We start from the raw sequence: 23,180 nt of genomic DNA, 5'->3' as shown, positions 1-23,180 counted from the left end.
ATTGTGTTTTTAGATATTGCTGAATTCATTTTGCTAAGATTTTTTATAATTTTTGTATTTATATATTTTTAATTTTTAAATTACTTTTTCTTTGTTTTAATGTTTATTCATTTTTGAGAGAGAGAGACACACACACACACACACACACAGAGTGTGAGTGGGAAAAAGGTCAGAGAGAGAGGGAGACACAGAATCTAAAGCAGGCTTCAGGCTCTGAACTGTCAGCACAGAGCCTAATGCAGGGCTCGAACTCACAGTGAGATCAGACCTGAGCTGAAGTCGAACACAACCAACTGAGCCACCCAGGCACCCCTAATTGTTTAATTTAGAGAGAGAGCCCAATGGGGGAGGGGCAAAAAGGAGGGGCCAGAGGATCCCAAGGGAGCTCTGTGCTAACTGCAGAGAGCCCAATGCATGGCTCAAACTCACGAACCATGAGATCATGACCCGAGCTGAAGTCATATGTTTAACCAACTGAGCAACCCAGGTGACCTGGCTTTATATCCTTGAAATGGTCTATAATTTTCCTTTATTGTAAATGTTCATATCATGATCTAGTTTCAAGGTAATACTAGCCTCATAAAAAAAGATGACACATGTTCTCTGTTTTTTTCTTTATTATTTTTTGGAGAAGTTTGTACACATTTAGTGTTATTTGTTCTTTAAATGTCTGGAAGAAATTACCAGCATGCCTAGAGATTTTTGGGGCAATTTTGTAATTACAAAAACTATTTAATCTATAGAGAACTACTCAGGTTTTAGAAATTTTCACCCCGATCACTTCTCAGCCTTTTGGCAAAGATCAAGTGTAGAAATTTTCTCCTTGTTTCCATTTTGGTAAGTTGTATTTTTCTAGAAAATTTCTCAGTTTAACTATATTTTGAAATTTAGTGAAACAAAGTTGTTCACAATATCCATTCACTATTTTTTATAATAGTCTTTAGGCTATGTGGTAATTACTCTTCTGCATTCCTGATATTGGCAGTATGTGTCTCCTTTCTTTCTTAATCATACTTGTTAAGAGTTTAGTTTTTCAAAGAACCAACTTAGAGCTTTGTCATTTTTTTTCTGTTGTACATTTGTTCCATCTTTGACTAATATAATATTGTAATTATAATTATCTTTCTTCTTTCTTTTAACTTAATATTTTTAAACTTCCTATTACAAGTTCTATCAAGAAGATCAATAGCTAATTAATCTTCAGGTTATTTTCTTTTCTGACATATAAACTTCTCCTTTTAAGCATGGTTTTAACTACCTCCTGCATACTTTGGTGTGCCACATTTTCATTTTCATTTAATAAAATAATTTTAAATGTCCATTGTGATTTAATTTTGCCCTTGAGTTATTTAGGCATACATTGTTTAAATCCCAAACATTTGGGGGCTTTATAATAAGCTTTATCATTAATCTCTAGATTTATTTCACTGTATAATTTTACTAAATGGAATTCTGTTAAGATTTGATTTATGGTTCAGCATATGGTCCATTTTGATATTGATATTCCATGCATTCCTAGAAATAATGTAAATTCTGAAGTGTTTGTACAGGTGGTATATCATGTTCAAATTTTATATACCTTTAATGATTTGTTTTTGTTTGCTTGTTGTTGAGAACATCTTAAAATCAGCAAGTATGGTTGTGAATTTCTTCCTTTAAATCTTCAATATTTGCATTCACTATTTTGATGCTATATTATTGGATGCATAAAAATTCAAAAGTATTCCATCTTTCTGGCTGATTGATCTTATATTATTATGAAATGTCCCTCTTTATCTCCAAGAATGCCTTTTGCCTTGTTATTTTTTATTAGTTTAGACTTGTAGTTCTTTTGGGTTCTCATATATAAGGTGTTTATTTATTCAGCTTAAGAGGTTTTGTTTTATAATTGAATTATTTAGTCCATTTATACTTAATATAATTCCTAGTATACCTTGGGTTTTTATTATCTATTACTTGTCATATGTGTTATGCATTCTATACATGCCTTTCTTGCAACACTTTGAACTAATAAAGCATTTTAAGATTATTTTCCAGTTCCTTCCAGAAATTACAACCTTGGTAGTTATATATTTTAATTTCTTTTATAATTACATAGTGATTACAACAAACATCTTTGATTTATTAGAGCATCATAGAGATAGGTACTTGGATCACTTCCCAGGTAATGCTAGAATTTTAACAACTTCGATTCATTATCTCACTCCCATTTTTTGTGTGTTGTCTTCTGTATTTGTTCTCATGAGTTTTAAATAACTATCATCCTGTGTAGTAAATATTCATTTAGACTTACCTACGTATCTTCCATTTCTCTTAATATCTTCTCACATTTCCATGTTGCCATTTGAGATAACTCTCCTTCTTTCTTAGGAAAACTTTAGTACTTTTTTTAGTGTGTGCATGAAGACAACAAATTGTTTAGTATTGATTTTTCTAAAATTGTTTTCATTTTTCCTTCATTTAATTTTTTTTCTGGATAGAATTCTAGTCTAGTAGTTATATTCAGAAAATCTATTCAGCAACATATATTTCTGACCTAAACTTTATCCAATGCTTGCTTTGGCCAAGTAATTGCCCTTTTAGGAAATCAGTGGAAATAAGTTACAGTGATAATAAAGCAAAATATGTAAAGATACAAACTGCATCATTATTTATAAAAGTGAAAAATTGGAAACAGGTGTAAAATCAATTAAGGCAATAGTTCAATAAATTATGGCAAATTCATACAGTATTGTGAAATGTTATTAAAATAATGTCTATGCAGTACTTTTGTGAGAAAAAAGTTATGTAGTTATGAATGTAAGGAAACCAAGATGTAAATTTCAAGATATTTTGTGATTTTATTTAAATAACAAATCTATGTGCATAGTAAAAGTCTAAAAGGAAATACAAAATTCAGTTAACCCTCTTTATCTATGAGTAAAAGGATTATGGGTGGCTTTTTTCTGTAATTGAAATAAATTATTTCCATATGTAACTACAGTAGCCATAATTCTTCTCTTCTTTTTTAATTTAAATTTATAAATAAAACAAATGATAAAAATTATAGCTCTGTTAGAAAACATTTAATTTAAGCCATTAAAGTTATTATAACTGTCTTCCACACACAGAATTTCCCATGAAAGGAAAACATGGAAATATACCAAAGAGACCCATTTACACTGTCATAAATTGTTCCAAGTCTCAGATCATAGAGAAAAACCTCACACAAGTTGCCATGAACACCTGATCCTCAAGCATAAATCTTTGTGTTGAAAATGGCATCCCCCACACGTTTCATTTGGAGTTAAAAGAATGGTATCCACCTTCCTTCATATCCAGTATGAGTCACTTCCTAAACCTCATTAGGGATGGTAATACTGCTTCCCCAACAGGAATTAATTCCATGCTAATCATATATGTCAGTGACTTTCACAGCTGCTTCACAGAAGCAAGAGTTTTGCAAATTAGTTGCTTTCTTATTTGGGGAAGGTGTGGGATGGGCCAGAAGCAAAAGCATCCTTGGAACTCACATAATGTTTTCAGACTTGTTAATTAGCCTGGCAGTCTCATTTTATCATTTCATCAGAAAATGGTTTGGGGCAGAAGCAGTCCTAAGGTCATCATTCTGACTTGGCTGATTAGCACTGGGCTTGTCAAATAATTGGAAAGGTCACAAAACAGTGTCTAGTCTTTCTCCTCGAGCTAAAATTATTGTCAGAAAATTTTCTAAAAGATATTCTACGATTATCTCTCTGGTATTAAGCAGATCTGAATTTGAATACTTGGTGCCTGCTCCTTTGCTGTATGACCTTAGGGAAAGTGCTTATTTTTGTGAATCTAAGTTTCCTTCTCTGTAAAAATGGAAAACATAGGAATGGACAAGACAACACACATGAAATATAATGTCCAACACACAGCAAGGATACAGTAAATTTTCATTTACCTAATCTTCCTTCAACACTTCCTGAAAAACTGCCTGTGTAGAGGGCCAATATTCAATTTGTAAACTAAGTGGGCATTGTCCACCCCCACTCCCCTACCTAATACTAGTTTAGCTGGTTTCAGCCTAAATGCAGAATGTGATATAGACATGGGGCATTAGGTATGTGTGGGAATAGTAGAGAGAGTGAGACCAATTCAATGGAGATTTAGGCAAAACAAAAACCTGAAAAGAAAGTTCAATGAGAAGATAGTATGAGTTAGTTTTACTCCTTCACATTATTAACATTCACTGAGCCCCGTACTATATTGTAGGCACAGACTTTGAGGCATAGGGTACAATGGGGAATAAGCTAAGCCTTCCCCTTTCTCTTTTTTTTAAACTTATATATTTAAAAGAGTAAGTGAGGGAGGAACAGAGAGAGGTGGACAATGGATCCATAGCAGGCTCTGAGCTAACAACAGCAAGCCTGGTGTGGGGTTTGAACTCATGAACCACAAGATCATGACCTGAGCTGAAGTAGGATGCTCATGGCCTGAGCTTCAAGTTGAATGTTCAACCAGCTGAGCCACCCTGCTGCTCCAAGCTTCCCCCTTTCTTCAAAAGTTTACACTGTACTGGGGGGCAACAGATGTGAAGGCAATATTGAAAGGGCTACGATGTGGGATGATCTGGTATCTGTGATGACACGGGGAGGTCCCTCATGCTCCCCACTGCACGATAGCCCTGAATCAGCCCACCTGCTTTCCAACAGCAGTGATTCTGCTTGCATGATGTAGAGCCACGATGGAACAGGGAAAATCTACCTGGGCTAGGAGGCAGCAGAATGGCACTGAACAGGGCAAACATGTTAAATATTGTATTGTCTTAATTCCAGTCTTTGGAGAGGGAGCACTCTTCCCCCCAAGACATGGGAAATCATCACAGAAGTGCACAGCTGTAATGAATTAATCCATACTAATTCCTGTAGAGTCATTGAGATGAGTAGCTTGTTTTGGGGAAGGACCCTCCCCCCAGGGAAGGTTAGTTTGCCAGTATGTCAGACAGTTCGTCCCTGAGCTCATCTTCCTGAGCACATGCCTCTTTCTCAAGCTCTACTATGGCCATGTCAGGATGTCATTTCCCTGTGTTCCTCCTGGCTGGTTAGGATTAACTGAAAGTGTGAAGAGTTCAAAGGAAGCAACGCTTACTTTTTTCTGGGATAGCAGGTCACCCCGGGCAGGGAGGTGATTTCACCTGGATTTTGAACAGTGCTGAAGACCTTGCTAGGTTAAAGGTTGAACGCTGAGTAATCCTCCTCATTGTAGCCTTTCATATACTCCACAAAAATGTGGTGACTGCGTACTATGCGCCAGGCACAGCACTAGATGCTGGAGATACAGAGAAGAGACAAAACAGACCCAGTCCCCACACCCATTGATTTTACAGACCAGTGAGGAAGGAAGACCTTAAGCAAATCAAACCAGAAATTAAATGTGACAAACAAGACTGGTCCTATGTAGGACAGACATAGGATGCCGTGGGAGGATGATTTACTTAGAGAGGTCATCCTTAAGGAAGTATCTAAAGGATGAGTAAGAGTTGAACAATGAAGAGGGAGGGAAGGCAGCCCGAGCAAAGACCCTCAGCAGAAGAAAGTAAGGTGTGCACCAGAAATAGAAAGAAATCAGGGCAGCTGCAATGGAGATAAAGGCAGGGGAGAGGGACAGTGGGTGCCAAGAGAGACTTCACAGGTGAAGTCATCTATGGTGGGACCTTCAGGGATCTTTATGTCAAGCCACACACAACTTCAGAACTCACTGGTTCTGTAAACACTGATTATTTTGCCACATGTTCTTTTTAAAAATTTAATTATTTTTTTTAATCTTGAGTTAATTGTTGATTCACATATGCTTGTAAAATATAATACAGAAGAAAAACCCTTGTATCATTTACCCAATTTCCCCCAATGGTCCCCTCTTGTAAAACTTTAGCCCAAAACCGGTATATTGACATTCAGACACAGAACAGCTCCATTACCCCAAGGATCCCACATGCTGCCCCTTTATAACCACACCCACTTCTCTCCAGCTCCCAATTCCTCCTTTAACTCACTATTTTCCATTTCTATAGTTTTGTTATGTAAAAATATTATATAAATGGGATCACAGAGTATACATTATGCATCAATAATTTGTTCATTTTTATTGCCTCTTTTTCTAAATTCTTGAGGTGCGAGTTTATCAATTTGAAACTTTTCCTTTTTTCTATTTTATGCAAAAATGCTATAAACTTTCAGCAATGCTTTTATCTGTATCCCACAAAATTTTGTTGTGTTTTCATTTTCCTTCTATTCTATGTACTTTTTTTGTTTCCCTTGAAGCTTCCTCTTCATCCCATGAGATTTTTAGAAGTGCATCCTTGGGGCGCCTGGGTGACTCAGTCAGTTAAGCATCCAACTTCAGCTCAGGTCATGATCTCACAGTTCATGAGTTCAAGCCCCTCATCGGGCTCTCTGCTGTTAGCACAGAGCCTGCTTCAACCCTGTCTGTATCTCCCCTCTCTCTGCCCCTTCCCTTCTCATTCTCTCTCTCTCAAAATAAATAAATAAATTTAAAAAGATGAAGTGCATTGTTTGATATTTTCCTGTTTCATGTCTATTATTGAGTTTTACTGTTTCCATTGTGCTCCGTATGATTTCAATTCTTTTGCGTTTGTTGAAGCTTGTTTTGTGGCCCAAGGTATGGTCAATCTTGGAACGTGTTCTGAGGGCTCCTGAATATAATGTGTTGGTTTCTTGGTCATCTTTTGTTTATATACTTTGCAGCTCTGTTGTCTGGTACATACATAAACACATTTAAGAGTGCTATGTCTCCTTTGTGGATTAAGCCCATCTCTCATTCTACAATGTCCTCCATTTTTGGTAATTTTCTTTTCTTTGGGGTCAACTTTATTTGATGGCTAATTCTTCATTTTGAGGATTAATGTTTGCATGAAATATCTTTTCTCATCCTTTTACTTTTATCCTACCTATGTCATTGTAGTTAAAGGGAATTTTTTATAAACACCATGCAGTAAGGCCATCTTTTCTAATTCATTCTGCCAGTCTGTCTTTTAGTTGATGTATTTATACTACTTATCATTAATGTAATGGCTGATTAAATCTACCAGTTAATTTCTTGTTTTCTGCTTGTTCTCTCAGTATTTTTTTTTTATGTTTTCTGTTCTCTGAATTGCTGTGAGTTACTTGAACCAACTTTCTTTTAGAATTCCACTTTACTGTATCTGTACAGTTTTTTCACTGTGTTTCTTTATATAGTTGTTTAAGTGGTAGTATTATATACATATGGCTTATTAGTCATTTTATCAGTTTCAGGGAAGCATAGAAACATACATCCCTTTATGTCTTTTTAATCTCCTCCATATATAACATTATCACCTTGATTATTTTTTTCTACAAGAATTTAGAATAATTTCAAACAGTGTATAATTTTTGTTCCCACTATCAAACTTAATTTAGAATACTCAAGAGAAGAAGGAAAGTTTGTGGTATTTACTATATTTTTGTTTATTGTTTTCTTTATTCATCCTTGATATTCCAAGTTTCCTTCTTTTATCATTTCCATTCTGTGTAAAGAACTTTTTTTAGTCTTTCCTTTAGAGTGGATCTGCTGGTGAAAGAATATCTTAGGGGCACCTGTGTGGCTCAGTTGGTTAAGTGTCCAACCTTGGCTGAGGTCATGATTTCACTGTCTGTGAGTTCGAGCCCCGCCTTGGGCTCTGTGCTGACAGCTCAGAACCTGAGCCTGCTTGGGATTCAGTCTCTCTCTCTCTCTCTCTCTCTCTCTCTCTCTCTCTCTCTCTCTCAAAATGAAATAAGCATAAAAAAGAAAGATTATTTTAGTTTACTTCTGATTTTTCTTTTCATTCCTGAAGGATATTTCAGCCAGCTATATGATTATGGGCCGGTAACTCTTCTCTTTCAGCATTATATTGTGCCACTTTCTTCTGGCCTCCAGGGTTTTTGTGAGAAATCCACTGTCATTCTACTTGTTTTTCCCTTATAGACAATGTGTTATTTTTCTTTGGCTGCTTTCAAGATTGTTCTTTGCCTTTAGCTTTCACATGTTTAATTATGTGTCTTAGTGTAGATTTATTTGGGTTTGTCCTATTCTGGGCTTTTTAAAAAAATTTTCTCCAGCTTCTTAGATCTGTAGGTTCTAGGCAACATTTCTTACAGTACTTTTTCAGCCCTACCTTATTTTCCTTTTACTTTCCTAGATTTCCATTAACACATAACACAAATGTTTGATCTTTTGTTATAATCCCACAGATCCCAGAGGCTCTGGTTTTTTTTTAATTGTTTATGGTTTATTTTTTTATCATTTTTTATTTTTATGTTCAGATTGCATAATTTCAATTTTCCATCTTCCAGTTCACTTATGCCTCTATCACTTGTTCTGCTGTTGAATCCATGCAATGAGATTTTTTTTTCAATTATTATATTGTTCAGCCTTACAATTTCCATTTGGTTCTTCTTTATATCTTCAATTTACCAGTTGAGGGTTTCTGTTTCTTTGCTGAGGCATTAAAATTATGACCCCTTAAAAAATTTTGGCAAATAATTCCAATATCTCTGTCATCTTGTTATTGGCATCTATTGATTACTTTTTTTCCATTGTACTTGAGAAATTCTTGGTTCTTAGTATCACAAGTGATTTTTCTTTTAAGTCTTGGGCATTCTGTATTAGATATGAGATTTCCAGTTTATAAATAAACAACAGTTTATTTGTTTACAAGAGAAAATTAGCTTCAACTTGCCATGTGTCTCCTCACCAAGGCTAAGGGTTTGGCAGTTGGCAATTGCTTTAGTGATCATGGGTGACGAAGCAGAAAATAAAAGAGCTCCTCCTGCCCCTGCCCAGAGATTAGAGATCTTCTCGTTCAATTTCTGTTCTTTCTGCTGTGGTCAGAGTTTTCAATATTCTAGTGAAATCCTCTTGGCTATTTTTAGGCTAACCCAAAGCAAATGATGTGGGAAATGTTGCAGGGGTGTATTTCTCAATAACCCTTCCCTAAGATTACCATGACACTTTGTTGGAACGTACATTTAAAACCCTTCCTGCATTCATCCATACCAAATGGCAGTGCTGAAACTTTTGAAGATGCTAAGTAGAAATGTCAGAGGGCCCAAGTAGGGGTCGGTTGTTCTTACATACTCAGAGAATCACAGAATTAAAAGGGTCAGAGGTAAAAAACAAGGGTCAGCTGTTTATTTATTTCTTAATAGTTTATTGCCAAATTGGTTTCCATATAACACACAGTGCTTCTCCCCACAAGTGCCCCCCACCATGGCCATCACTCCCTTCTCTCCCTCCCTCTCCCCCTTCAGTCCATGGTTCATTTTCAGTATTCAATAGTCTCCGATGATCTGTGTCCCTCACTCTTCCTAGCTCTCTATCCCCCTTCCTCTCCCCATGGTCCTCTGCCAGGTCTCTCCTGTTAGACCTATGAGTGCAAACATATGGTATCTATCCTTCTCTGCCTGACTTATTTCACTTAGCATGACACCCTCGAAGTCCATCCACTTTGCTACAAATGGCCATATTTCATTCTTCCTCATTGCCATATAGTACTCCATTGTATATATATACCACATCTTCTTGATCCACTCATCAATTGATGGACATTTAGGCTCTTTCCATGATTTCGCTATTGTAGAAAGTGCCACTGTGAACATTGGGGTACATGTGCTCCTATGCATCAGCACTTCTGTATCCTTTGGGTAAATCCTTTGCTGGGTCATAGGGGAGTTCTACTGATAGTTTTTTGAGGAGCCTCCAAACTGTTTTCCAGAGTGGCTGCACCAGTTTACATTCCCACCAACAGTGTAGGAGGGTGCCTGTTTCTCCACACCCTTGCCAGCATCTATATTCTCTTGATTTGTTTATTTTAGCGACTCTGACCAGTGTGAGGCGATATCTCAGTGTGGTTTTGATTTGTATTTCCCTGATGATGAGTGATGCTGAGAATCATTTCTGACAGAATGGGAAAAGATAGTGGCAAATGGCATATCAGATAAAGGGCTAGTATCCAAAATATACAAGGAGCTCACTAAACTCTATACAAGATAAATGAATGATCCAGTGAAGAAATGGGCAGAAGACCTGAATAGACACTTCTCCAAATGGTCAGCTGTTTAAAAAAGTATTTTGTGATTCTTTAAATTTGGGAGTCAATAAAAACATTCTTACCATGTTCAATCAGTTATTATTTCAATATATGATTGACTACAAATGACTATGACTAAGAAGAAAGAAAGAAAGAAAGAAAAAAGAAAGAAAGAAAGAAGAAAGAAAGAAAGAAAGAAAGAAAGAAAGAAAGAAAGAAAGAAAGAAAGAAAGAAAGAAAGAAAAAATCAGGGGATGTTTTATTAACTACCTGTCCAAGGGTAGCCATGGCGGAAGGACAGTTACCCACATTATGTGTGCCCTAACTCTCCACACACATTAAGGTGAATCGGGTTAAGGTGGAGTGTTCATTACGGTGTGGTGTTAATTTCTTGCCTTTTGCATCCCACTGGTGGTCCGGCAGATAACTAGCCTATGCTCACAGTGCCCAGGGAGGAACTGGACAGGGCAAAGGCAGACTGTCCCTGTGAGGCCTCCAGGCATTTGTCCCCCAATGGATCCAGGGGAGAGATTTGGAAATAGCACTATCTTAATCAGACACATTAAAGTGTAGAAGGAGGATTTCCTCGCGGAAGCTGGTGATGGTGGGGAGAACAGTATGTGTGTGGAAGGGGAGTGGGATGGAAGAGCTCCTTTCATTCTGTCAACCAGCACAAGCAAGAGAAAGAGCGACTGAGGTTCATCTGGGTGCTCTGGCATCTTGGGAAATTTCCAGTGTTCCAAGGATGGCTCAGAATGGCAGAGGTTCTGGGTCAGAAGGCATTCTCAGACTCTGGTGGCAGACAGTTCTGTGTGATCCACGGATTCCAGAGTCTTGGTGTGACTTGGGAAGGGAGGGTCCTGCGAGATACTGGGATGAGGGATTAGCATAAAATCTGATGTTTTAGAAAATGAAGTGGCATTTACTACTTCCCCCCTGGGCTTGTGGCCCACCGGGGTTCACTAGGGACCTCAACAGTGTACTCGCATTGATCCTGACAGCATCCTGTGATGAGGTCACACACTCAGGACGCAGAAGAGTAGGCTCTGGACTCTGCACTCACATATTTCACTTCACAGTGGATGCCCCTGATTTTCTACTAATAAAATAATAAAACACTTTGCATCAACACTTTAATAAAGCACGTCTTGGAAAGCTCCATGGAAACAGAGACATGCTCAAGGGATGTGAGTGTAGAAACTCACTAGGTATGTACCTCCTATCCTTCAAGGAGTCACTGCTTCTCTCCAGCCCTTTGATCCTTTGTACTGGAAGAGAAGGAAGACTGTGTTTCTTTAACAGTGTGTTCATTGCCTCTGCTCATTTCACCTTACATGCATTTGCATGTGAAAATTACCTTCCTCAGCTCCCAAATTGATGTTTGCATGTGCAAGGAGAGAGGCCTCTCTCTTTGAAGCTCGAGAAGACATTGCTGTAAAAAATAATTATTATTTCCATTCTGATGCTCACCCTGTGGCCCGCTGTACCTCACACATCAGAGTGCACTGACAAGAAACCACACACGCCAGCAAGCACTCATTTTATTTTGAGCATGAGCCCTAAGAGAAAAGCAGGCATTGCTTACCTCTAATTTAGTCTGACAAAATCTATACCCTGAACTTAATTTCTCATATTTCCTGTTTCATGTCACTTTGTGCTATCAACTGTGATTTGATTTCATAGATTACAGAACCATTTTTTTTCAGGCACTGGGATCCCTCATTTTCTCTATAGATTGAATAAGTATACAGGCACAAGGTACACGAATAACTTTGCTGACATTAACAACACCGTGGTTTGTTGATTTACTCCGGTGCAGGAGTCCCTGAACATTCATTCTGGAGGAGCCCCTCTGGACCCCACAGGCTGCTCAGAAGTCTCGCTCCTCTGCACCTCACACAGCAGATGCTGGGCGCCAGTCTTTGCCTGAACAGCATTGCAACTTTTTGTTTTTCTGCCTGGTAATTAGTGAGCTGTCAGAAGCTTCCTTTCAAGAACTGCTTCTCAGAACTTGATTCTCCTGGCCCATAAGTAGGTCTGGATTTCGCCCAGGCAGATGGACAGGTGGGGCCAATTCCCTTTCGCCTCTTCCTTGTGACCTTGATGAAGACAACACTGCAGGATGTTAAGCAGGCTGTTACTTTGAAGTTTACAAAAACGGCCTTCAACTTCATCCACATATATTTTCAGATTTAATTCTAACTACAAACACACTGGGTAGATACGGCTGCCCAAATAGGAAACCAGGGAAACCAGAGATTAATGAGTAATGTTCTTAAGATTCATAGCTAGGAAGGTGTGGCATTCTTAGAAAACTCCTCCCAGGATGATGTGGCCCAGGGGGAAGCAAGGTATGTACATGCATTCACTTCACACAGCATGCCTGCCAAAGGCAGGACCTGTGGGCCCTGATGGCTCCACCCCATCTCCTTCTCTGCCCCTCTCCAAAAATCACAGGTGCCTAAGAACAGAGAACAAGCCCCTGTAGACACATAGACAACACCAAGGCTAAACAAAGGGGAGGCATTGCATGTGGAGTCATCATTTTTCCTTTGACTCAAGTGATCCATCCTTTCTTCTTTGACTCAAAGAGGAGAGTCTGGGAGCCATGACCCAGCTTGGTTGGTTCTCACCTTGGACAAGGTTCTCTGCCTCCAGGCCAGACAGCCAACAATCTTTCAGCCACCAAGAGGAATTGGGAAAGGACCGGCTTCACAAGGCAGAGGCATTCTCTTTAACCCTCATGCAACAGTGATGGAACACCTGTCAGGCTGAAGGCCCCTGACCTGTGTGGGATTCTGGAAATTGCATACCACACAGAACACGAGTGATGCTGGGCAGTCTCCTACAAAGCACTCCCAGGGACAGAGTTTTGTTTGATTCTGATGTCACCTCTAAAGAGTTGGTTGAGCAGAAATGATGATCCCCAATGCAGACCTGGAAAATTGAGGCTCATATCGTATATGTAAATAGAGATGCAGTTATCATCCATTCAGGGACAGGTCTTATGCTACATCCACTTTCATGGATACTTTTCTAATCCTCACAATGACCTATGATGTCCACCCTAAAGAGGAAAAATATGGAGGCCTGGAAAGGTCATGGAACATGCCCAAAGTCATTAAGCCAGGAAGTGGCAAGATTAGGTCCCACACTTCCGATTTTTGGCATCAAGTTCGGAATTGTGTCTACCTTTCACAAAAGCCCAGAATCTCTCCTGCCGGTTTCCTGGGGGAATCCCTGATGGACACTGACACAGACATATTCTTTATAGACTGGTCAGACCCCAAAATAGACCAGATGACAAAATTTAATAGTTCAATGGAGGAATGTGGATATTATACCCAGGAAATGTGTTTCAGGCCTGGACAGAGAAGAGTGTCCAGACTGGACCATATGTGGGAAGATGTAGATATGACAAAATCTGCAGAGGTGGGATATTAGACTTCCCACCACACTGCATGTTTTCTTGGACTTTACTGTCAGATTTATGCTAAGCTCAGTTTTAAGATGAGGCCATCTGAAGTTGATTTTATTTTTTTAATGTTTATTCACGTATTTTGAGATAGAGAGAGTGGGTGGGGCAGAGAGAGAGGGAGAGAGAGGATCCCAGTCAGGTTCCTCACTATCAGCACAGAGCCCAGCACGGGGCTTGATCCCACAAACTACAAGATCACGGCCAGAGCCAAAATCAAGAGTTGGACAATTAGCCACTGAGTCACCCAGGCACCTCCTTAAGTGGATTTTAATCTTTCAAAATAACCCGTCGGTAGAGCATGCAGCAGCCACCTTCTAAACTACAGAACACAAATGCAGAATGATACCTATAACACCACCGTTTCATTCAGCATAATTGGAAGCAAAGTGAAATGGGTGACTAGGGCCAACATAGCATAGAGTAAGTAACAAGCATACTCAAGGGCTGCAAATGATCAAAATTATATAGGTCTCCCATGTCCAGGGGCCAAGTAATCCCTGAAGGAAAAGCTGTGGAATGTGAAGCTGGGTGGGGAGTGGCTCTCAGGAGGGAAACAGGAGAGCATTACACTCCACATCTTTTTAAAGATTGTTTAAATGTTTTTTATTTATATTTGCGAGAGAAAGAGTGTATGAGCTGGGGAGGGGCAGAGAGAGCCAGAGACAGAATCCAAAGCAGGCTCCAGTCTCTGAGCTGTCACACAGAGCCTGATGCTGGGCTTGAACTCACAAGCTGTGAGATCATGACCTGAGCTGAAGTCAGATGTTTAACTGACTGAGTCACCCAAGCACCCCCACTCTCTACATCTTAAAGACACAAACTCACTTGACCAAGGGACATCTGTACATTAGCTCTATTGTCCCTGTACAGGAGGACCCTCAAAATGCCTTCAGGATGATGCAACACACTCTCACCTCAACTGGTGAAATAAGACAGGTCAGACCTCAGTTCTGGGCAGCAGAACCTGTACCTGAGGTGGAATGCAACTTATCCCACAGTGGCTGGTGGGAGCATCCATGAGGCATCAGGCTTCTCTGCTCAGCCTGAGACCTAGGATCTCTAAGTAACAAAAATGAAATGTCTTCTTGGAAGATGTACCACCTGCTTTGGGTGTGGCAGGTGTGAAGCTGTGGACTTCCTCAACCCACTGAACACCTCCCATTTCTTAGATGGAAGTCATAGCCCCAGCCTGTGAGTGCTGCCCCACACATTCACTCCAAAGGGCAGCACCACTCTGGTCAAGGAAGTGCTCTGTGTGGACACAGTGTTACCTGGCACTGTCCATCTTACAAGGGCGAGTGTCTAAATCCCCAGCAGTTCTAAAGGGCAGGCCATGAGGTCCCAGAGATCCCTGTGGTTCAAGGCCAACATCACACAGGCAGCAGATCTTCCCTGCTCCACAGCACCAAGCCCTAGTCCTGTCCCCAGAGTCTGACTTCCTTGTAAGCCTGACCAGGAGCTCCCACCAGATGTTTCAGGCTTCCCAAATGGAGACCAACAGAGCAAGCCTCAGAGGACACCGTTTCTCACAACCAGACATACAAAGGATGTGGACTAAATGTTTTCATCCTCTGCTCAGGAAATGGGCTTAAGAAGAGGAAATTAATCAGCAGCCAACTTCAGGGCCTTTGGAAGCCATTTATCACCTTGAGTTTCCCAGTGTACTCAACCAAGCACCAACCCTAGGAGGCGTTCCACCTCCCAAAGACTCCCTACTTTAAGACATTTCCCAGCTCCATTCTCCTGGTGACCCAGAAGGCATCCAGCATATTCAAGACTCTGAGAGGCAACAGGATACATAAGTCCACTGCTTTGGCCAATTTCTTTTGACTTGAGCATCCCCTTACTATTTTGCAGGGGATGGCTCTGCATGACCAAGATTGAGTTCAAATATTCTCATATTAATTGGCCCAAGACATGGAAGAGGCTCTGAGGTTTGGAGGAGAGAGGGCTGAAGCAGCTAGTCTTGGGGAAAAGAGATTTTCTAAACAAGAGGGGGCCTGTGGTTTGGAGTTTCTGTCCTAAGGAAGGCCGGGCCCCCAGCAAGGGGACAATGGTGGACATCCAGGGAGGGGCCTTGTGCTTCAGCAGTTAAACCTCAGGCAAGAGCCAAATGGCAACAGAAAACCACTGTCCTCGCCACCACCACAGGGTGCCATGCTGGCCTGGAAACTGAGCACAGCAGTGGGATGTAGTGCACACTGACCAGAGAGCCCTTGCCAAGTGTTCCAATTTGTTTACATTTTCCGAAGCTTTTGCCTGGGGTGGGAAAATGGAGAATTCCTCTAAACTAAGTGTGCTTAAGGTTCTTACCTCACAGGTGTATGAGGGTCCAGAGTCACATCGGATGAATTTTGCAGAAATAGGGTGATAAGACATTCCTTACACTTGAGTCTCACGGTGATTGCAGATTCAAAGTGCACCCCTCAAGTAACACCTACCAAAGCTTTGCGGAACTTGTTTTCTGCAGAATACTCATTAGGAAATGCTCGTGTGGGTAGACTTTGTACTTACCCAACGTCTTTACTTCCCTTCCTTCCTGTTATAAGTGAGTTAATGAAAGATGTTGTTTTAGCAGCCAAATAAAATATGGTCTCAAATACAGCTAATGTCAGCATCCTGTCAAACATCTGGAGGAAGGTGAAAACTTCATTTCATATTCTGAGACACCTAGCTACCTGACCTCATGCACCTGGTAGCTGCAGTTTTGTCCCATTAATTCCCTCATTGCTTTGGCCTGAAGGAAAATGTTGATATGCACTCATTCCAGTTTTATGATGGTAAATTACCCAGGAGCTGAGTCTTAGAAAATAACCTTAAGATTATGAAATGTCCTGGTAAAATGTTTATGATATATTGACAAACAAAATGCAGGTCACCAAACAGAACGTTCCACATATAGTCAAGTCTCATTATCTGTGGTAATTATTGTCCATAAAGTAGCCATGGACACTGAATTAGCAGATGCTGAACCACTGATCCAAGGGAAAAGAAAGGTTTGATTCCTGTAAGACTCTGGCCACATTTTTGTGAACCAATTAATACGTAACTGTGTGTAAAGACACATTATTTAATATGTATTATTGACTCACAAACATTAAACTCAGCGCCACCAACTCTAACGCATGACTGAATGAGGCTTATCTACCACACATGTTTTCTCTGTAAGGCACATCACAGGCTTCTGGTGCCTAGGAACCCTAGATAGCCCTTCAGCATTACATTTGGCAGCAATTTTATTTTATTTTATTTTTGGAGAGAGAGAGGCAGAAAGAGAATCCCAGGAGAGGCAAAGAGAGAGAGGGAGAGAGAGAAAAGTGGGGTTCACCCAGAGCGGGGCTCCTATTTTACCCAAAGTGTGGCTCCAGCTCACCCAGAGCAGGGCTTGAGCTCACCCAATGTGGGACTCAAACTCACCAGCCGTGAGATCATGACCTGAGCTGAAGTCAGATGCTTAAGGACTGAGCCACTCAGGCACTGGGCACCATTTTAAACAGCAAAATCAAAAAAGCACAAAAGGGGCGCCTGGGTAGCTCAGTAGTCGGTTAGGTGTGCAACTCTTGAACTTGGCTCAGGTCATCATCTCACAGTGAGTTCGAGCCCCCCTTGGGGACTCTGTGCTGACAGAGTGGAGCCTACTTAGAATTCTGTCTCTCCCTCTCTCTGCCACTTCCCCACTTGTACTCTCTCTCTCTCTTAAAATAAATAAACATTTTTAAAGCACAAAAATGTGGAAAACGTGGCCAAATAGACTTCAAAAGGAGCTTGTTTATGGTATGGGCGCTGAAACAAGAAGATAGAGCTATGTTCAACCATACCTGGGAACATGTGCATTGGGCAGCTCAAGTGTTTTACCACCCTGTGCACCTGCACCATGCCCAGGGCAATGCTAAAAGTGCTGATCTGGGGTTACAAATAAATTTCAGCAAGTAAATGGATTTGTAAATAACAAAATCAACAGAACTGCTTTTATAACCATAGAAAGAATTACCCAACTTAAAAAATACAAGCGAAGCCAACGGGAGGCAAAAGGATAATGATTTTCTGTGTCTCACGTGTACAGACTACTATGTTCCAGGCACTGACATCAAACCTTCTCTCTCTGAATGAGGCCTTATTGCTCCATTTCACTGATTGTAGATGATGAACATAATTGAATTTTTCCTTCTGAGTCTATTCTCACTTATAGACTCTGTGTTACACGTGGGGAAAACGTGCTCCATTTCCTTTTTACTGAAAATTTCTGAATATAAGGGGACCACACCCCGTTTTCCTAATGTGAAAATTTTAATATGTCATTAACTCATGCAATAAACTGGCAATGTTTTCAATTACAATTTAGCTGTGCATAGACAATTTAAATCTCACATATCACAGAATAAGATATTATTTTTAAAAGATTGGTTTTTTTCCCTCTCTAAATATGTCATAACATAATTTTATTCAAACTGGCCACGTGCTTCACTATCCATTTCTCTAGCAACCCTGGAACCTGTTTTTCATTTTTGAGAGACTGAGACAGAGCATGAGTGAGGTAGGGGCAGAGAGAGGGAGACACAAAATTCAAAGCAGGCTCCAGGCTCTGATCTGTCAGCACAGAGCCTGACGCGGGGATCGAACCCATAAACCATGAGATCATGACCTGAGCTGAAGTCAGATGCTTGACTGACTGAGCCACCCAGGCGCCCCCAGAATATTTTTTTAAAGGCTCTTTTAAAAGCTAGTTTACAATTAATGGCACTTGAAAAAGTGAATTTTTTTCCCTAAGGATAATTACTATTCCTGTATTAATATTCTCTCCCCCTCCCTCTCCCTCAATAAGTCTTTCAGGTGACCCCTACAAGCATCCCAACTTGAATTGATTGAGATCAATTAAAGCTAATGTGTCTTTCCCACACAATACTTATTGTTTAAACTAGTTAAGAAGCTGCCCAGTAATAGAAATGGATTTGTAAGGATTTGAATAGAGGGTAAATCCCTCCTTTCCATAGGATGATTTGAGGGGGAGGAGGAGGGATCTTCTCCCCACATTTGGGTATATATTGTAATTTAATTCTAAGAAATTGGGCAAAGCCTCTCTATGGGCCATAGACCCATTCTGGAAAATGTAACCTTCGGTTTCACAAAGCGTGATGTCTTCACTGTATCACTTGCCGAGTAAACGCTGGCAGGGAACTAGCAACTGGGGCAATGTTAGGGCTCTGCCGTGTTGTCAGGGGCATGTGGCTCACCTCATCAACCAACACGGCACATGCTGATGACAGGCCATGCTTCCTGGGCTCAGAGCTTTTGGAAACCTTCTTCAGAGTCTGAGTCCCACGTAGAAGAAGATCTGGTACACCCAGAGGGGAGGCAAAAAAAATTGGGGTAACAAGATCTGATGAAAACAACCCGTAGCCCCCTCTAAGGAGGTGGGGCTTACTTTCCATAAACTGGCTCTAAGAAGGATGGCCACATCCAGTGACTGAGGTTCTCCACTCTTTGAAAGATGCCTCCCCCCACCCCTGCCCTGGCTTCTCTGCCTCCCTGGTCCTCCCCACGGCACCAGAGCCCATGATGCTCCCAGCGTGAGGCCTCCGCTGGTCCACGTGGGCTCTCCATGCTGAAGCCTCTGGCTCTGGGGTCTCCCTGCCTTGGGCTTCAGTCCGCACGCATCACCTCCAGCTGCTCCAAGCGGACAGGCCTTCCTGGCTCGCGCCCCTCCTGCAGTGACTTCCTCAGTGCCTGTCGCCTCGCTGAGACCGAGGCAAGAGTTACCAAAACGTTTTCAGTCAACGCACGCCCAGTGCTGCTGCTTCTCCAACCACCAAAGGTTCCAAACGTGTGCAACTGCAACCCTTGTGAGCCGGCTGGATGCCACTGTGTTCTCAACCCAGTTTTCTCCCATTCAGGAAGTGCAGGCCTCAGAGTAGATTATTCTATATATGACCTTGAATCTCCCCAAGTGCTGAAACCCTAAATCACCCACGATTGCAGGGTTTACCGGTTCTATTGTGCTGATAACACATTACTTGTGACACTTGTCCAGTATGTGGAGACACGGTGTGCTAAGATCACTCTACTTCTTTTTAATGATCTTTAGTGATCGTTTTAATTCATCATCTTCGCACGCTTATGCTGAAATTTTAAAAACAGACACTCTCTGAAAGGTACAACACTATAAATGAAGTCACCTGAGAAATAACTAGTAATGCGTTTTTTTTCAACTCATAAAGCAAAGTGCTAATTTCCTCAATCTGCAAACAACTCTAAATCAGTAAGAAAAAGAGTAAAAATTCAATCTGAAATGTGCAAGAGCTGGAAATAGCTCACAATTCAAGAACTACAGTGAATATTGATGATCTCATTAATAATAGGGGAAGTTAAATTAAAAATGAAAGGTTGGGAAAAGTTAAAAGAAAATTAAACCTATGTTAGAAAGGAAGTGGAGACAGAGAAAAACACATATCATATGACTTCACTCATATGAGGACTTTAAGATACAAAACAGGGGCGCTTGGGTGGCTCAGTCAGTTAGGCATCCAGCTCCGGCTCAGGTCATGATCTCATGGTTTGTGAGTTCTAGCCCCGAGTCAGGCTCTGTGCTGACAGCTCAGAGCCTGGAGCCTGCTTCAGATTTGGTGTCTCCCTCTTGCTCTGCCCTTCCCCTGCTCACTCTCTGCCTCTGTCTCTCAAAATAAAATAAAGACATTTAAAAATGTCATCAAAAAGCAAAAAACAGGGGTACCTGGCTGGCTCAGTCAGTTAGACAACTGACTTAGGCTCAGGTCGTGGTGTCCAGGTCCATGAATTCGAGCCTTGCATTGGGCTCTGTATTGACAGCTCGGAACCTGGAGCCTACTTTGGATTCTATGTCTCCCTCTCTCTCTGCCCCTCCCCTGTTCACTCTCTGTCTCTCAAAAATTAATAAAGATTTTAAATTTTTTTTTAAAAAGAAAGGATGTGGAGAAATAGACATTTTCATGTATTGCTAGTAGGAGTTTACACTGGTTCAACCATCACAATGGAAATGACACAGTAACTTCCAAATTAAAAATGCATACACCCTAATAATTTGCTACATCCAATGACAGCTATTACTATATTAACATATTCGCTGCTGCGTTGTTTATAACAGCAAAAGATTATAAACCAATAGGGGGCAAATTATATTAACGACTGCATACACGTGCACATGCACATGCACCCGCACTGGGAACCTCTTCAGCCATTGCGAAGAATGAGCCATTTCTGCGGGCAGTGATATGGCACCACTGCTAAGATGAACTGGTCAGTGAAAAGAACCAGATGCAAAAGAATGTGGATAACAGACCACCATGTACTGAGGCAAAAGAAGACTCCAGGTACACATTTTTATAATTGCCGAAGATACTTTCTAGAGAATACAGTCTCCCCTTCCTTCTCTCCGAAAACACCTGGCCATAGCAATGGTTTCTGGGAAGAGGGACTGGATCGCTAGTATTCATGGGAAAGACTTATTCTTCACTATGTATTCTCTCAAACCTTTTGAACTATGCACATATTTTACTAGTTAAACAATAAAATTAAAATAACCTAAAGATAGGAAAGACAAGGCATGGACAGGGAGAAAATATTTGCAAAATACGTAGCTGATGAAACTCACATCCAAAATACATAAAAACCTTTCAAAACTCCATAATAGGAAAATAAAGGAAAAACAAGAGTTTAAAAAAAATTTTTTTTTAACTTTTATTTATTTTTGAGAGAGAGTGGCACAGAGTATGTGCAGGGGAGAGGCATAGAGAGAGGGAGACACAGAATCTGAAGCAGGCTCCAGGCACTGAAGTGTCAGCCTAGAGCCCAACATGGGGCTTGAACTCACAAACTGTAAGATCATGACCTGAGATGAAGCCAGACACTCAAACAAGGTTTTTTTTTTTAATGCTTATTTATTTTGAGAGACAGAATGCATGTGAGTGGGAGAGGGAACAAAAAAAAAAAAAAGGAAGAGAGAGAATCCCAAGCAGGTTCTGTGCAGTCAGTGCAGAGTCAGACATGGGGCTCCTCCACAAATCCCCAGATCATGATCTGACCTGAAATCAAGATTCAGAGCCTTAACTGACTGAACCACCCAGGTACCCTGAAAAACAAGTTTTAAATGACAATAAAAATATGCAAACTGACACTCCAAAGAAGAGATCTATTTGGCGAATAAGCATATAAAAAGATGCTCTATATCATGAACGAAATGCAAATCAAAACCACAGTGACATAATATAACACATATATTAGCTATTATTTTTTTATGAAGATACCTAGAGTTGGTGAGTATATGGAGAAACTGGAACTCTCCTGATATTGACAGGAATGCAAAGTGGTTCAGCTACTGTGGAAAACACATCTCCATGTTTTCTTATAAAAGGAAATATACACCTACCCATGTGTCCTAGGAATCTCACTCCTGGGAATTTACTATAGAGAAATGAAAACATATATCCACACAAAGACTGGTATTTGGTATAGTCATTCAATAAAATACCAAGAATAAACAAATAAGAAAGAAAGAAAGAAAGAAAGAGAGAGAGAGAGAGAGAAAAAGAAAGAAAGAAAGAAAGAAAGAAAGAAAGAAAGAAAGAAAGAAAGAGCGAGCTAATGTTATGTAACAACACAGATGAATCCCAATGGCATTATGCTAAGTAAAGGCAGCCATATTGAAAAGGCAACAGACTGTGTGAGGCCGTATATGGGTTTCTGGAAAAGTCGAAACCATAGGACAAAAAACAGGTCAGTAGTTAGGGGCCCGGGGAGAAATGAAAGGGATTGACTACAAAGGGGCAAGAGAGACCGTTAGAGGGTTACACAACTGTATACATTTGTCAAAATGCACAGAACTGAACACCAAAGCAGATCAAATTTTACCATATGTAAATTACTCTTCCATAAACCTGATATCTCAAGTTCACTGTGAGTAGCAAGGATGTTATCTGAACAGAGGAGAAACAGTCATTTTGAAAAACTCAGATAGCTCTACCACTGACCCTCTGGGAACATGCCTGGCTGTCTCCCTTCCAAAGATGCTAAAGTCTCTACAAATTCAGATGAAGCCCTGATTCAACCGCATTGCCTATGGGGGGAAAGCATTTAATATTATCCACCCCAAACACTGAGTGACAATATTATCTTTCCCCACTGGGCAGAAACTTCAAGTATGAATGTGATCTTAATTAGATGCTCGTCTCTTTGACTGGGTGATGAAGCTGGTTGCACTGAGGTCGGAAGGAGATGGGAGAATTTGATTAAAGTCAGTCACTGGGAAAATAGCATTAGTGTAGCTGCAGAACTTAAAAGAAGGCCATGACAGGCACACTTTTTATAACCTCGTCCACTGCGTTGACAGTTATGCTCTCCGTGGGCGTTTTTGTTTTGACTTTCCAGTATACTCATGATATACTACAAAAACAATCACTTTAAACAGTTCGTTTAAATGACGTTCAATTTTAAAATAGGAGCTAAAAAAAAAAACCCCACGTAAACCTATTCAGAGGCCCCACTAAGTTGCTTCAATAATCGTGAATTACTAGCACCTCCTGGCTACTGGTTTCTGACAGCCGGAATAATGTGCTCATGGCTTGCATCCTTCCTGCCTGTTTGGGGTTAGGAAAATAATGG

The 23,180-nt window shown here is 40.6% G+C and overlaps 1 long non-coding RNA gene across 2 annotated transcripts in view; it reads right to left on the bottom strand.

The window, feature by feature from the left end:
- Positions 1-23,180, bottom strand: part of LOC115302274 — a 92,194-nt gene that overhangs the window by 23,948 nt on the left and 45,066 nt on the right. The window contains exons 3-4 of one of the 2 annotated variants that reach the window (XR_003913435.1): positions 18,782-18,882; positions 11,601-12,187 (exon numbers count right to left, since the gene is read on the bottom strand). This is a non-coding gene — a long non-coding RNA (uncharacterized LOC115302274). Of the gene's footprint in view, positions 1-11,600; positions 12,188-18,781; positions 18,883-23,180 lie in introns of those variants that run through there. The other variant, XR_003913436.1, reaches the window with a different exon arrangement.

The sequence above is a fragment of the Suricata suricatta genome, chromosome 9, assembly GCF_006229205.1.
Source record: "Suricata suricatta isolate VVHF042 chromosome 9, meerkat_22Aug2017_6uvM2_HiC, whole genome shotgun sequence".
NCBI classification, from domain to species: Eukaryota; Metazoa; Chordata; class Mammalia; order Carnivora; family Herpestidae; genus Suricata; species Suricata suricatta.
The sequence above is the reverse complement of the archived record's forward strand: the minus strand, read 5'-3'. Positions and strand labels throughout refer to the sequence as shown.